The sequence below is a fragment of the Amblyomma mixtum genome, chromosome 2 (assembly GCF_055824585.1).
Source record: "Amblyomma mixtum isolate Tamu chromosome 2, ASM5582458v1, whole genome shotgun sequence".
NCBI lineage: Eukaryota > Metazoa > Arthropoda > Arachnida > Ixodida > Ixodidae > Amblyomma > Amblyomma mixtum.
Genome location: NC_143013.1, coordinates 95,829,910 through 95,843,420, shown reverse-complemented (window position 1 = coordinate 95,843,420; position 13,511 = coordinate 95,829,910).

The following is a 13,511-nucleotide window of genomic DNA, read 5'->3' as shown; positions in this document are numbered from 1 at the left end:
TTTGATTTGATTGGATTTATCAAAGATATTGCTAAGCAGGCCTGCTTACTACGTGTTTACGACTATGCACGTCATTCATTTTCATTTTTATCGCTCTATTCTTATCGCTTGATCAATGAGGCCTGCCTATTGCATCATTAACGTAGTTTCATGTCCTTCTTGTATTCGCGATGCAGACAGCCTGTACAAAGGTTGTAACTCTCTAGCCACCCTAATTTCTCTGTTATTTTGGTTCGTAATTTTTTTTTTCAAGGGATACTGAACCAAACTTTTACAGCTGCTCTTTTATATGTAAACAAGAGCTGACTCTTAAAGTTGATAAATGCGACATGCGTTATAGCGAAAAAAAAGGCAGATATCACGTTTTTTTCGCAATTTATTGCCGTATCGTTGCACCTGGCGGCCGCCTGTGCAAGCTGCGACTAGAAGTCATTACACCCGCTCGCCCACTGTTCCACCGAAGCATGATTGCGATCGATACTAGCTGGTTTTGCCAGTTTTGCGTCGGCAGCGTCGGACGTAGGGAGCCTTATCGCTTGGTCTACCCATACTGCAGTGCGACATCGCGCGTGACGCGACCGGTTGCTTGTCGGACGAGGGTGTCAAGACGTCGCGCTCTTCACCTCGCGCTGGCCGGGAGGGCTTGCGCGTGCTCATAAAACATCCAAAATAAAACCATTCACTAAGAAATACATTAAGCGACGACTAGATTTCGCTGTTATATCATTCCGAGAATCTATTTTTAGCGTTTTTCTTCACCTTTAAGATTTTGCTTCAGTATCCCTTTAAGAGTGCATTATTTGCACCTTTCTGCTGCTTCATTCAGAGCTTGTTCCTCATATGGCTCAGATACCAATTTCCTGGTAATTCAAATTGCCGCCGTTTATATTCTGTTTAGGTTTTGATTGTTCGGATATATAAGCGTTCTGTACCACTGAAGTGTGCGCTTCTAGGTAATCAGCATTCAGAAAGGACACCCTATTGAAGGATTTTATGTGCATGTTAGAATTTTTTTGTGTGTCAGCCGAACCAAACAGCAAAGATGGCTTTTCTGAAGTGGCCGAAAAGTTGATTTCAAACTCTTTTCTTAAGCGCCCCGTCGCGGTATGTAAGTGATTACGGCGCTCGGCTGCTGACCCGAAAGACGCGGTATCGATCGCGGCCTCGGCGGCCGAATTTCGATGAAGGTGAAATTCTAGAGGCCCGTGTGCTGTGCGATTTCATTTCATTTATTTGTCTCTTAAAGGCCCGAAGGCATTACATAAGGGGGGGCGTACATACAGGTTGGAGGGTAGTGGCAGACAACACAAAAAAAAAGAAAGGGGGAAAAATACACGGGGTACAAAAAGAGTACAATAATATACAAACTAAAAGCAAGAAATAAACATACAAAAAGAAAACAAGGAACAGTTGGCACTTCGGTGTCGCAGTATGAATATGTTTATGCGAAGTGATTAGCCAGTTTCTCGCGGAAAAGGTGGCGATCGGAGCTTGTTATTATGTTGTCGGGAAGGCCATTCCAGAACACTATGTCGTCGGGAAAAAATGAACTGCTCATTGCGGAGGTGCGGGTTTTAATGCGTGCGATTCGGTTACTGTGGTTTAGCATGTCACATGCTAAACCTTTAACATGTCAGTGCATGTTAACATGTCGGTGCATGTTAAGGAACCCCAGGTGGTCGAAATTTCTGGAGCCCTTCACTACGGCGTCCCTCATAGCCTGAGTTGCTTTGGGACGTTAAACCCCAACAAACCAAACCAAATCTTCTCTTAAGCACGAGAAATTAGAAGATCAGTGATGCCTTTGTGTCAGTAATATCATCAGTTTACTTTGCCTCCTGATTTCACTGTGTTTTCGCCACGAAATGCTTCATTGATGTCTTTTGCAGATAACTTGGCATACCACTGTTCGTACTTTAGCTTTGTGACATTTGCATTTGACACAAGCTAGCTCAATTTCCAGCGCAAAGAAAAAAACCTGTTCGCTCAATCGGCTGTACTATACACTCCTGCCCTTCCTCGTTGCTCACTGCAACCACCTTCCTGAACAATGTTTTTACTCCTGATAGCGTAGTGTAAATACAGATAGTTTGTTTTTATTCTAAGTTTATGAGAAAAGTTTTAAAAGTTCAAATTGTCTGAGCGATGTAAAGTGAGGCAAGAAGAAATTAACGAACATTCGCATTAAGAACTGTAATTCTTTCTTGCTATTAGCGAAAATTGCACGCATAGCAAGACTGAATCAAGGAAGCTGCCTTCACGGTGATCAACCCTGAAACATAACCGTTACTACCATTTAGCATGAGCATTTTTATCACCGATTCCACATAGTCCACTTCTCTTAAAATTTTCTTCAAGCGGCACATTTGCTAAACCGAAGCTTTTTGAATAAAACGGCCAAAAGCTTCTAGACACTTTTCAGATTCTTGGAATGTGGAATAGTAGGGCTTTCATTTAAAGAGAAAGAAAGGGAGCCTTTTACTCAGTCAGGAAATACTCCACCACTTTTGCCCAATTAGGGGCCGCAGACTCATGCCTGCAGATTCCGATACATCTGTTCCCTATTCCCAAGACGTGTCGCTTCGCGCTGCAGTGCTTTGGTGCAATGTACATCGAACGGGATCGCACTTATCTTAGACTTGCTTTAAGCGGCAGGCAGCTGCATTTCAGCGTGTTGCTTCCTTGTGAAGCCCGTTTAGTCAATCGGTGAACTCTGCGCAGGTTCCAAAGTTAGGGCATCCTGACTTAGCAGTCCAAGAAAAGAAGCTCCTAAACGGATCACACCACTCCTTTTCCTACGCGACCGAGTGCGCGTGCCAATAGACACCTTTAGCATACCGGGTACCGTGTTACCGTTACCGTTAACGGAGTACCGTGAGCCCGCCCGCAGCCAATGCGCATGCGCAATTCGTCTTGACGGCGCCAGATGGCGTCACGTACTCGGCAGCTACGCGCGCGCGGGGAACATCGGGACCAATCAGCGCGGGCTCAGCGGCGGTGGGCGGGCACCCGGTACTCCGGTAACGGTAACGGTAACACGGTACACGGTATGCTAAAGGTGTCTAGTGTTTTGAAAGGGCCTAACCTCTCCGATGCATAGCGCGCACGTGACGGATTCGGAAGGTGTTATTTATGCCATCGGAGGCATTCGTTCAAGAGCACCTCCTGAACCGTGTCATGTTTCTGATGCTCGTGTAATTGCAGAAAAAACCAAACACGTATGACATAAAAGAATGCATTCAGGAATGCTATGGACTGATGCGTATATAGCAAGAGTTATAAATAGTTCTACAATACATTTAGTGCCGCACACTCCTAATTCTTCTGCAATTAGTAGCTGCCACTCAATGGAAGAATACATTTTTGCGCTATGAATATTCCGGAGCTTGTATGCATCCTCCGGCGTAAATTCGGTACAGAGAGCTCATGCCTTCGTTAATCGCACGAAGGCATTTGCATTCTTTTCACGAGAGAAAGGTGTGCTAATGTTTTTGTTGATGCATTCATTTCTCGTACCATGGCGTACGCATATATCCACACTCGGAGCTCACCGATTGAATGGATATGCTCCGCTTAAAACCTAGGCGCCGGCATCCGCCGGCCTGTCGCTTGTAGCGTGATGGGTATTGGAAGTGGCACTTAGTTGGGCATATACTTCGCACACAAAACTATCGAACCGCGATACCCATGACACCTATCGCTTGTTGGGCGGGCTGTGTGGCGCCTCCCCATCTTGTAAGGTATAAAGTACGGATACATAATAAACAGCCCCGCGGGCAAATTAGTTGCCCTCATTAATGCAATACTGCATCCCAATGCAATACAGGCTACTTGCTCTGAAAACAGAATTTTTGTAGTTTAGAAAATATGCGAAAACTAAATGAAGGTATAGACACCACCTGCCGTTTTTCAAGCAAACTTCTGCGGTTTCAAGGCCGTTTAGGATTCAGCGAAGGTTCCCTGAAGTGTGGCAGCCCCATCATTCCCTTCCAAGCTGTGACCATACTGTTTTCCTCGGACTTGACGTCAGAAGCGGGAAATTGGCGCGGAATAATTTTGTATTGGATTTTTTTTTCACCAATACTCAGTATTTTGATCCCGACCAAACATCAACATACAAAAGAGTGAAGCAGTTTGATGGACGTCACTGTACGCGCACCCTGCGTGCGCGGTGTTCGGACTGGGCGAGAAATGGCCGAAAAAAGTTGAGGAATATGGACGAGGGCAATCGATATTTCGAAATTCTAAGCGCTAATATTGCTATTACTAATGGCCAACTACAAATCTAATACCAACGAAGCGCCTATATGTAAAACTTAAAAAATGAACTGTTAGAAACTATCGATTCATTTTCTAATTCAATGTCTCCTCCTTTGTGCTCACCGTTCATACTGGTATTGCTGCGATTAAAAAAGCGTCTATTTAGTAATCTAAATAGACGCTATTTAGTCTATTTAGTCTATTATAGTAATCTCTTTTTAAACAGTAGTGGGCTTCCCTGAATCACCTGGCGTATATCATATGTATCACAAAAAACGTTGAGTGGCTACTGCACAAGAATTAGATTTCGTGCAGTAGTTTATAGTAAACGAACAATGACGCTCCCGTCTTTAAACTTGCAGCCGTATGTGCTTAATGCAGGCTAGTCTCGTAAATTTTCAACACATATTTTGGTCAGCTAAGCACCAAAGTTTCAGAACGAGAAAAGATTATGCGGTTTGAGCGCACGTTACGTACATGCTAACGTGAAAATAAAGCGATAGAGAAAACAAATAAAAATGGCAGAGAGAGGGTCAAAGAGCAGAGCCATTGAGAAGAAAGCGGATGCCGCGCGTGTGGAATCGGGAGATTCCGCGGTTGTCGCCACCCTGTTCGCCTTTCTCAAGCTCTGTGTTCCCGTAAGCGCAGAATAATACGGCGTCTACATTATGCCAGGAGCGGAACAGACTTTCCACCTCCTGGGAAATGAGAAAAATCGACGCGCTCTTGGGACGCATTCTTTCCTTTTCGAGGCGGTGAAGGGGCCAGCGGTTATTAGTATTCCATATGGGGCGCATTAGTGCTGCCGAGAAAAGAACGAGTAGCAATTCATGATTTTTCCGCGCGGTTCTTCCACTTTGATTTTTACTTCTGCTCCCATCTGTTCGCAAAATTCAGGGTTCTTCACTGTGCGCCTTCTGTTGTTACTTATTCTCAAGCTGAAATGTGGCTCTTCGAACCCGGAATCATGATGGTGCCGAATTAAAAGCGGAAGCTGGGATTCTGTCTGTTCGGAAATGGTCGGTTACCGTCATTTCCTGCGCTTCCCAGGCGAGGGGAGATTCTGTCAGCGCGCAAAGAGCGCTCCTTCGATCGTGAAAAGCCGACCCGGGATATCTCGTGGCTTTGGTTTTTGCAGACCCTAAGGGAACTGCGGCATTACGTGAATGGAATACAAGGAAATGAAAAAAAAGAAAAGGCTGAGTTCACTTCCAAAAAATTTGCTTCGACTAAGAATGTATAAGTTTTTCATGACTATGACAGCTCGTAATCACAATAAGGTATGAAGGAAATTGCGAAAGGAGTCATAGTAATTGAAACACTGAACACCTCCGCTGCCCTAAGGAAATAACAAGCACAGTGCTATGGCCAGCGGGGCTAAAGCAAGGACGATGTGCGGAACGGTTGGTGCACTATTCGTAGTGCTACGGCACATACCGTTGCGTTTAGGGGCAGGAACAAAAGATGTTTCGGCAGATGTTGACTGGGGCGATGAGGTTATAGTGACAATATCTTCAGATCCGTAATCGTATGCTCCATCCCTAATATTTACATCAGGAAGAAAAGTGGGAGTGAAATCTAGGCTATTTTATATGAAGCCACCGTAGCCTTCAGATGTCTAAAAACAGCGAAAATATCCGACAATATCAGACAAAGATTAGCTCACCGCCACGCGAATACTTTTCAGAGTTTTGAAATGGAGTAACGCCGCCGCGGTGGCTCAGTGGTTATGGTGCTCGGCTGCGGACCCGAAAGACGCGGGTTCGATCCCGGCCGCGGCGGCTAGAATTTCTTTGGAGGAGAAATTCTAGAGGCCCGTGTACTGTGCGATGTCAGTGCACGTTAAGGAACCCCAGGTGGTCGAAATTTCCGGAGCCCTCCTCTACGGCGTCTCTCATAGCCTTAGACGCTTTGGGACGTTAAACCCCATAAACCATAAAACCATAAACCATAGAAATGGAGTAACAGTGGGCGTGGTATGCAGGCCCTCCAGATCGAGTCTCTCACTATTTTTGGAGGAAATGGATGAAATTCTTCCGTATATTTATACAAAATGTAGAGACCCTGTCTTAGTGATGGGAGTCTTCAACATTGATACTTCTACATATTTAGCTTCCCAATATACCTTTTTTCGACAGTCGTACAAACTTGCGAACGTCTTAATAGAACCGAGTAGAATTTCGGCAACATCGATCCCTGTTTTAGATCATGTTTTGTGCGGCATCGATAATATATCTGCTGGAGTCTATAATGCACCGATATCGGAAAACTTACCAGTATCTTCATTTCTTCGTATGGCGAACACCGTTGATAGCTGGAAAACAGCTTTACGTAAGCACAGAATCAATTAGAGCTTAGTACGAAACGAGCTTGAATTTATGAAATGCAGCTCAGCCTATAGCGGTTAAATTAATGCGAAATTTTGTAACTTCATTTCTGCATTGAAGCAAGTAATAACACGCTGCAGCTCATATAATCACCGCAGATATAGTGACCCCATTGGTCCTTGGATGACTACTGATATACTTAACGAGATAAAATAGTAATGCGCGTGGTATCAGAAGTGCAAAGCGCTCAAAACTAATAGCTTCTACCTGCAGCAGTTTTGCGTTATTAGAAATAGAGTGGTCGCTAGGATACGCACAAAAAAAGAAAAATTTAATACTTTACTTCTACAGCAGGCGTAAGGAGACACGTTCCAACCCCTTGCAATCAGTCGGTTTACTTTGCCAATTAGTAGAACTAGGAATACAAACAACTTTAATTTTAATCTCCATGTAACCGCGCAACGTCTATGGCCAGCGCCTAATACAGTTTTATGTTGCAAAAATATGAAATACTATTCCGCTTGACGTCACGGTATCCAGAAACATTGACTCTTCTGTGAAAAATTTTTTTCTTCATAATTTATAGTGACATGAATACTTCCCAATATTTTTCTTTTGTGTTTCACTAGCCTGACTTTGTGTCTTATTTTATCTTAACACTGTGTTATTTTCTACTGCCAAGTATATATGACTATGGGCCCCAACTAGTTTCGGCTATGGGCCCAACAGTTTTTGGTATAGTGTATATATGGTGAGTGAATAAAATAAGTAAAAAATGAGAAAAATGAAAAATAAAAAAACTGCTTTCAGAGCCCGCAGTTTTTAGTGACCTATACCACGAGAAATTGTTGTGGAAAGAGAGTGACTTATTTTAGCTCAAGCGCTAATGCTTTCCCAAGAAGCAAGCCCGAACACAGTGTAGCCCCTGCCATATGTAATGCCCCTAGGGAAAGAATAAATAAAGCATTAAAATTGTGAGAAAGCCTGTATCAGTAATGCCAGCAAATATAATATAAAAGGAGCGAAACCTGAAGAAAGAATTTAGGGAAAAACCTTAAGCTCCCGTGAAGTGGGTAAGTGAACATCTTGAAAACGGCGTCCGTTTCGTGTCTGGCTCTACGTTGCTTCGAGTGACTTCACAAAAGGTACCAAATACCAGGTGCACTGTCTAGGTCGCATGACATCCAACCAGTAACCGAGACCAAACATTACCAAGTTGCTTGTACGCATGGATATATCGTGACGGAAAGGTCTATTAGGCAGGCCGATAAGTAGAGATACTGAACGCACAGTAGTTCTTATGTATGAGGAGTGGGGGAGGCGCTGTCATATTATTGTGAACAAATTCGCGTCTTGGAGTGCGCCACCCGAGAAGCACCGGAGGAGCAACAAAGGAGTTGCAAAGGAATTTTGCAGCTGTGTATCAGTAGGGACCCTTTGGTTGCAGAGTTGAAGCGATAGACGGCTCGTTCGTGAGTTGTAGAGGTTCGCCAACCACTGCGTAATACGGTAACGCGGTATAGTGGTATGCCTAGCCTGTGTTCACTAATTAACTTTGGCGGTGCGTCATTTGAATATTTCTGGGTGCTTATTCAACACCTGTAAGCGCGCATCCGGACAGCCTCTCTCTCAAATCCTACTCTTTCAGAAGAAAGTACGCCACAGATGCGCCTCATGCTGATACGGAGATTGCGGGACACTGACAGTGCGTATGGGTGCAAAAACTTTATTTCCGGTACAAATTAAGTGCCTGAAATACCTTTAGCCTCAATGTCATTTCGGCTTTGAGGAGCTTCGCTTCCTCGGGCATGTTTTCAGCGCGCTAGGCGTCCTCCCAGATCCCGACAAGATTGCTTCCCTCTCCGCTTTTCCGCGTCCAACTCACAAAAAGGCCCTTCGACGGTTATTGGGCTTGTGGTCTTACTGCCTACGCTTTGTCCAAGACTTCTCCAGAATAGCTGAGCTCTTGACAGAGGTGAGTGAAAGACATACCCTTCTTGGGGGGACGCGATCATAAAGATGCTTTCATGGAGCTCCGCCACCGCCTACAAAGTCCCTCAATACTCGCCCATTTCGATGAAGCCATTGCAACCGACACACCAATGGCAGCAACGTCGGTTTTGGGGCAATCCTGATGCAGTGACAGGATGGCGTCGAATATGTCATCGCTTACGCGAGCCGAACCCTTTCGCTGTCGGAATGCAACTACTCAACGACTAAGTGTGTCTTGCGGTACTCCGGGCCATCAGTAAGTTTCGACCGTACCTCTATGGAAGACTCTTTCGCGTTGCCAGTGACCACCACTGGTTATGCTGGCTGGCTAGTCTTCAAGAACCGTCTGGGCGGTTGGCGAGGTGGAGCCTCCGTTTACAGGAGTACGACGTGACGGTAATGTAGAGCCGGGACAGAAGCACTAAGATGCGGATTGTTTACCACGCGCGCCCGTGAACCTGGCTTCCATGGAAATCACCGATGACTTCTCATTCATCTGGGATGTTAGCGCAGCCGATATGGCGCAGTTTCAAAGAGCAGACCACCGCCTTAGCGACGTGACTTATGAAGTTTCCCCAGCCACCCCTGCCCGATCATCGCAAAGTCCATCGTGTACGGACGTTGTGCATGTCGTTGGCAAGATCCCCTCCCACGGACAACCTCCTGATTGTACTTGAGGCTGGATGCCGCCCGGTTCTCTTTTGTGATACCCGTGTCTACCTTGGTGCACCCTTCCTTCAGCTGCTCCGTCCGCCGGAAGCTAGCCGTATCGAGGTGGTGCTGCAGAGGAGGGAGCAATGACACAGCTGAGAAATGGAGGAAGCAGAAGTAGTTCGCCATCTGGCTTACGCCTGCTAGGCTGGCTGGAGGAGCTCTTCTGTCCCCGACTGCCTGCTGTAGAGCATTCGTGACCCTGTTCCCACTTCGAGTCATTGATCAATTCGCTCTCGCCCTGCCATAAGCTTGCCGTCCCGGTTAGCTCAATTGGTAGAGCGACAGCTCCGGTGAAGCGGTGGTCCCGGGGTCGAACTCCGGACCAGGACAAATGTGCTTTCTGAGGCACGGTTCAATTTACGGGTTCCATTAAAGGAAACGATTTCATGATTCCATGAAAGAAAAAGTGCATCAGGCGCACGAGTCCTAGAGCACATGTGAAGTTCGGTGAGTTCCTTAGTGGGTTTCGTATTACATTTCACCGTCACGTACTTTCGGAACCTCTCGAACTATGATTTCAATTCTCGGGCTGTTTCCACTCCACACACACGACTGATAGTAGGGTATCTACAGATGCGTGCACCCCATAATTCAACACGGCGTTATAAAGCACTTCGTGTAGTCGCTGAACGGTAAGAAAATAAAGCGTTGCTCCGTTACACATCTTTGAAGTGGAGGAGCGCATGTGGTAGAAAAGTTAGCAACTTCAAACAGTGCCCTTCTGCCTTTTGGGTGGGAAATTCTCTGCTTTAACCGAAGAGCGAAGCAGAACTTGTTCAAAAATTTTCTATTTATGTTTCTCGGCAGCGCCGTCGTGGTACAGACCGATAGAGGTACGAATGTGCTTGCTGTTGTCTGTATTTCTTTCCTTTGGTTATGCGTCGGTTTAGAAAAGTAACTTGTTGGTCAAGTTATTCTAGTCTTCTGAAATCTATTGCAACAAATGAAAATATCTTGACGGAAAATGTACGTATTTTTCTTTATTAGTGTGCCGCCCCAAGTATTTCAAGCATACATCTCTTGTCTGCGGTCATGGCGTATCTGAGACGTGTCTTGTGCTCATCATACCAATGTTTCTGAGGCGTACCTTCTGCATCCTTTAAAGCAGGTATGCTACGTATTTGACACGAACAATGAACAAAATATTCATAAGGGTGCTGTGGGCTCAAGTTTTCAGAGTGTTAACATACGCACGCAATATAAGATTGTGCTTCTTGGTATTTCTAAAAAAGTTTGCGCAGTAACTCGAGGACTCCGCGGAATCCTCGGGTTACTGCGCAAAACTTTTTCGGTATGATTATCAAGCAACTACCTTAACTTTCTGCTGTCCATAGTGGTACTTATCACATACGAAAGGTGAATTTCCTGCGAACTGGTTTATCAATGTCGCACTATTATTTCTGAGTATCGTCCTTCGTAAGGAGAGATCTGGTAGCCGTTTGATGGACAAATTAGCAAGCCATGTTATTAATAGATATAATGCAACCCAAAGAACCAGCTCGGACTTTTACTGAGCATTTCAGCAGCACGTCTATGAATAGGAGTACTGCAAGATTGAGCAGTTTTCGCCGAACAAGGCAGCATTCAGGCCTTGATAGAAATTTAGCGTCCAGTGGGGCTTGCTTCTGGACTTCTGGACTGCTTCTGCTTCTGGACTTGCTTCTGGAGCCGTCCACGTGCACGCACAGTCCCCTTCGCAGCTTCATTTTTTTCACGCACCGCCGCGGACTGGAATGGCCTTCCCGCTGACATTGCAAAAATAACCTGTCCCGCGAACTTCGCACGCAGAGCTAACACCTTTTTGTCATCATCATAACGCATGATTACTTTGTCTCACCAAACGTTGTGCCCACCCCTTATGTAATGCCCCTGAAAAGGGGTCTTTAAGGAAATAAAATTGATTGATTGATTGATTGACTCCGCTCTGTGGCTTGTTATGCATGTTTATCGTCGAAATCCTTTGACGCAAGTGGAACTCTTGTCGTCACCCTTCCGAAAGTTATTTTCTACGGGCGCTACAGGAGCCCCCCTGCACGTCTTAGAAGCAAACTCTTTCGACTCAAGACTTTTGACAAACGCTCCAACATTCACAGGAACAGTCGTGTCTCTGAGCTCATTGCCCTAAACTCAGACACTGGTACAGATGCCAGTTTTTTAGGGCTAACTGTGCGGTATTCATTAGCGCCAACACCACCCGCCACCACCACCATTATTTGCATGATGCCGCTTTTCTGTCCTTTTTTATTAACGCACACAGCACCTTCCCCCACCGCCACCATATGATACCGCTTTTCTTTCTTTGCTTAGAAACACTGCACTTATAATATGTGAACGAAGTGGAAAAGAGCAATACGCACCCGTTGATAACTTTTATTGTAGCATTACTTATATTATTTTATGTAGAATTATAAGAAATTATGATTATGAGATTTTTGTTTGTGTGTGTGATTTTCTTTTTTCATAGCACAATGGTCTCTAAGAACATACGATGGCCAGAAAGTGTATCCATTAAAGCTAATTACTGCTAGTTTATTTAAGGGCCCCGCACACTGGCTGTGAATTATGAATTTTGACTCCTGGACAGTAGACAGTTCAGCGTGCCTTGACGGCTAAAACTGTGATGAAATATACAGACACTGTCCAGGCTCGCTCTGGTAGCTGACAAGTTCTGAGGCGGAGTAATAGCCGACCGACTCACTGAGCTACCACGTGCACCTAGACAATGTAACCACGGTGTAAGAGTTAGGTAACCGTGCTGAGTCGAAGATGACTGCTATTTCCCTGCTGAAAAAAAGAAAACAAATGACCCTGGTTTACTTGGTCAACCTAAATGTGAATTAGGTGCATTAGCACGTTCGCCCTTGTTTAATTTCGTATATCATTGTTTAGATTTTTTAACCCTTAAAATTGGTGTTGCCACCAAATTTTTGGAAGCCATTGTTTGGCTTTCCACTAGTCATAGGCTGCCTGAGTTGCTCCTTTTGCTTAGAGTCGTCATTGCCTCTGTTCGGCGGTCTCTGAAGCCACCTGTACAGGCCTGTCTATTGTACGTTCCTCCACCAACTTAATCGTTCACCCCTTTCTCACTGTTCTTCCCGTTTCATTGTTCCATTTGTTTGAGCAACCCGTTTAGCAAGGTTATACTGTCGTCGCCGCTCTGCTGGATCGGCTGACTAACCTTGGCACTCTACTCTATTGCGTTGCTTTTCAGCTCGCCGTGCACGTTGTTCGGCTTCGTAATCTGTCGAACGACCGGCGTCATACTTGATTTACCCTTTGCCGCGCTTGACGTTCCTTCGGCGACATCGTCTTTCGCCTCCTCTTTTTAGCATCTGAATGTGCACGCAGTCGCTTTTCTCGCTCTTCATCTTTACACCCTCTCTCCACTGGGCTGAAGCTCGCGCAAGCGCCCTCCTCCCATTGTATGCAGCAGAACCGATGCTTCTCCGAGCTTACCCGATTTACCCCAACATTCGCCCGGACATAATGTTTTTATGGCTAGTCACCCATACATGCTAGCGCTAAAAGGCTCGAGCCCATTTTCTTATGATTTTGAATGGGATCAAACGCCTATGTCCGGTCTGTTTCATGGAATATCACGAAACTGGCCTAGAGTTGTAACGAAGGCGTTTTGGGAACAACTTATACCTGAGTGCCGTCATTCTTCTGCAGTACTATAGTGTACATCTGTTAATTTTTTTTTTACACAGAAATTTGTCTTGGTCCGTATTAGTTGGATGGGTGGGACCATCGCCTGTCTAAGGTAGTCTGTCAGGCGCTCTGGGCCTCTATAAGAACGCTCCTGCTTTTGCATTTATGATTGTGGTCTGTAGCCGCCACTATTTAGACCGCGCTACGTAGCTTCGATGCCGCACTTTTCATCTGGACCGAGTATTTCGCGTATGCATGAAAAAGGTGGTGGCGTCCTGGGATCGCGTTTTTTAAAGGACACTACCAACTGGAAATGAGGTATATTGTGGACCCGGGGTTTTTCGTTGTGCAAGCTTTGAGCGATCAAAAACTCAAATCTAACATTCAGCTTCTGCCCCACTCTCGAAGTGCATCGGGCTTACATGTTCTTCCTTTATGAAATGGGTTCGATAACAGTGTGATGATGGCCGCCAGCATCGCTCGGGAAGCATACGTTGCACATATCTTGCAAAAATACCACGAAATATTCAGACAAAAACAAATAAATATCCTAACAAAAGATGAAGG